The following is a 3639-nucleotide window of genomic DNA, read 5'->3' on the forward strand; positions in this document are numbered from 1 at the left end:
GAGTAGTGGTGGTGGTGGTGAGTAGTGGTGGTGGTGGTGGTGGTGGTGGTAGTAGGTGGGAGGGGGGGGGGGGGGGGGGGGGGAAGGGGACTGATGGTCTGTGGATTCCTTCTCCGTACCCCTTACATATAAGCAAAAACATGCCTTCCTGTGGGTATAGAAACATTAACACAAATTATATATGTAACTGATATTGTAGCCTTTTAAACAGAAAAGATTTGTACATACAAATACTTTTAAATTATCATTTATTTGTGGAAATGGCATTTACGTCATTAAATTGATACCTCAGCATCAAGCTTGTGTCCTGCAGCTGTGGTCCAGTGGTAAAGTGTATATAAGTGATGCGTATTCTTGGAGTTGCGAGTTCAAACCCGGATTAAGCTATATATATATATATATATATATATATATATATATATATATATATATATATATGTCGTACCTAGTAGCCAGAACTCACTTCTCAGCCTACTATTCAACGCCCGATTTGCCTAATAAGCCAAGTTTTCCTAAATTAATATATTTACTATAATTTTTTTCTTATGAAATGATAAGGCAACCCTTTTCTCTATGTATGAGGTCAATTTTTTTTTATTGGAGTTAAAATTCACGTAGGTATATGACCGAACCTAACCAACCCTACCTAACCTAACCTAACCTATATTTATAGGTAAGGTTAGGTTAGGTAGCCAAAAAAAGCTAGGTTAGGTTAGGTTAGGTAGGTTAGGTAGACGAAAAAACATTAATTCATGAAAACTTGGCTTATTAGGCAAATCGGGCCTTGAATAGTAGGCTGAGAAGTGCGTTCTGGCTATTAGGTACGACATATATATATATATATATATATATATATATATATATATATATATATATATATATATATATATATATATATATAAAACAACATGTTTTGTTTTGGTTGTTTGTTTTTGTATAAAGCCTCACACACTATATTAAGCGAGTTTGTTTTAAACATGACATACATATTAATTCATTTTACCAGGCCTTATTCCACACAACTCCGTGAATTTCCCGTGGAGCCAGCCATTCAAACAAAAACAAACGAAACAAAACAAAACAAAACAAAAAACATTATTGCCAACAGCATTTGGTGTTCCCAGGCGGTCACCCATCCAAGTACTAACCAAACCCAACGTTGCTTAACTTCGCTGATCGGACGAGAAGCGGTGTTCTCAACGTGGTATGGCCGTTGGCATGAGACTGCCTACACATTGTGGCTAATAACCAACTCTTTTTAGTCATCACGGCAGGATACGGACCTTCTTGTGGTGTCTTAATGGTAATTGTATCCTAACATATTTTTGTCTCCTTGGCATGGATATTTAACATCGTTTATTCAGTCTTGGGTTTATGTTCTTTCGCCATTTACAGACATTTTACATCTACCTACTTCCTCAGCCTGCCCTGCCAATTTCTAATGAATTTGTGGATTTTCTTTTGTAATACATACATGTGTGTGCTCATCTGCTCTTCAGTTTTTATGATATTTGTCTCATCTGTCCTGCTTTATGATACTTTTACAAAGAACATGAACAAATGCTTCTATTTTAGAGAAGATATGGGATCCAGGTTTCGGAGCCGTAAAACCAACCGTTGTGATTGGTGGACGAGTTGCCAGGTTGCAGCTTCTGTACCGTGCCGGCACATAAATAGGTTCGGCTCAAGCGGCGGCAGCATCATTCCCCCGTGACTGTCTGAGCGTCTCTCATCACCTTGGTTATCTCATCATCATCATGGTAGAAGCAAAGCCTACCAAGAAGGCTGCGGCTGCTGCTGTGGTGGCCACCACCAGGAAACCTCGCGTCCAGGTTGCTCACCCGAAAACTAGTCAAATGGTTCTAGCCGCGGTCGCAGCACTCAAAGACCGTAAGGGCTCGTCTCTACAAGCAATCAAGAAGTACGTTGTTGCCAACAACAAAGTCGAGGCTGCCAAGATCGCCATTTACATCCGAAGATTTCTCAAGAAAGCAGTGGCTGACGGCATTCTTGTTCAGACCAAGGGAAGTGGAGCTAGTGGATCATTCAAGCTGGCCGTAGCAGAGAAGAGGGCCGTTCTAACTCCCAAGAAAGCCACCACAACCAAGAAACCATCTACAGCAGCAAAGAAGGCCGTGGTAACTCCCAAGAAAGCCGCCACAAGCAACAAACCACCTACAGCCTTGAAAAAGAAGCAGCAGCAGCAGCTTGTTGTTGGGAACAAAAAGCCCAAAATAAAGAGAGCTTCAAAATCTCCCAAACCACCCAAGGCAAAGAAAGCTGTCAAGAAAACAACAAAGGCAAAATAAACGATGACATGCAAGCAGCATGAATACACATGACAATAAACATCCAGGCCTCCCCCCTCAGTGGAGGGGCCTCATATGATTCCAAAAAGAGTTTAGTTTTGTAGACAAATAAATCATTACTTTTGGGGTAGATTTACTCTGTATATTATATATATATATATATATATGTCGTACCTAGTAGCCAGAACGCACTTCTATGCCTACTATGCAAGGCCCGATTTGTCTAATAAGCCAAGTTTTCATGAATTAATTGTTCTTCGACTACCTAACCTACCTAACCTAACCTAACCTAACTTTTTCGGCTACCTAACCTAACCTTACTTATAAAGATAGGTTAGGTTAGGTTAGGTAGGGTTGGTTAGGTTCGGTTATATATCTACGTTAATTTTAACTCCAATAAAAAAAAATTGACCTCATACATAATGAAATGGGTAGCTTTATCATTTCATAATAAAATAATTAGAGAAAATATATTATTTCAGGAAAACTTGGCTTATTAGGCAAATCGGGCGTTGCATAGTAGGCTGATAAGTGCGTTCTGGCTACTAGGTACGACATATATATATATATATATATATATATATATATATATATATATATATTTATATATACACATGGGTGAGGTGATATGGTACCAAAGTTTTGGGTAAGGTGATTGACATTTACACAAGATAAAACACGAACCAATGGGAATAAAAACATAAGAATGGAAGTAACTGCAGAAGGCCTATTGGCCCATAACACAAGCACTTCCTCTTGATGCTTCTATATTGGTTCGGAGTCTTGAAGCTATAATATATATATATATATATATATATATATATATATATATATATATATATATATATATATATATATATATATATATATATATATATATATAATATATATATATATATATATATATATATATATATATATATATATATATATATATATATATATATATATATGCACACAAAACTAAATAGTCTTGTTAGACAAATTGCCCCTATTAGAGGCAAGTTGACTAACAAGCCGAATGACTGCAATTGTTTTGAATTTGAGTTAAATCTAACATAGAAATGTAATCAAACCTAACCTAACCTATGCTAACCCAAGCTAAGCTAACCTAACCTAACCTAAGCTAACCCAAGCTAAGCTAAGCTAAGCTAACCTAACCTAACCTAACCTAAGCTAACCTAACCTAACCTAACCTAACCTAACCTAACCCAGCAATTCATGATCTTAATATAATACTGTTAATTGGATAAACCAATTTGGAAAGAAATGTTCGAAAATAACAAAATTAACTGTGCTTGTTAGGAAAATTGGGCCTTGCATACTTGTC

General features: G+C 36.9%; 1 non-coding gene across 1 annotated transcript; it reads right to left on the reverse strand.

Moving 5' to 3' along the window:
* Positions 1–1099: 1099 nt before the first annotated feature.
* LOC138364214 (5S ribosomal RNA) lies at positions 1100–1218 on the reverse strand. The gene has a single exon (XR_011228341.1). It is a non-coding gene; the product is annotated as a 5S ribosomal RNA (ribosomal RNA).
* Between the last annotated feature and the right edge of the window lie 2421 nt (positions 1219–3639).

The sequence above is a fragment of the Procambarus clarkii genome, chromosome 12 (assembly GCF_040958095.1).
Source record: "Procambarus clarkii isolate CNS0578487 chromosome 12, FALCON_Pclarkii_2.0, whole genome shotgun sequence".
NCBI classification, from domain to species: Eukaryota; Metazoa; Arthropoda; class Malacostraca; order Decapoda; family Cambaridae; genus Procambarus; species Procambarus clarkii.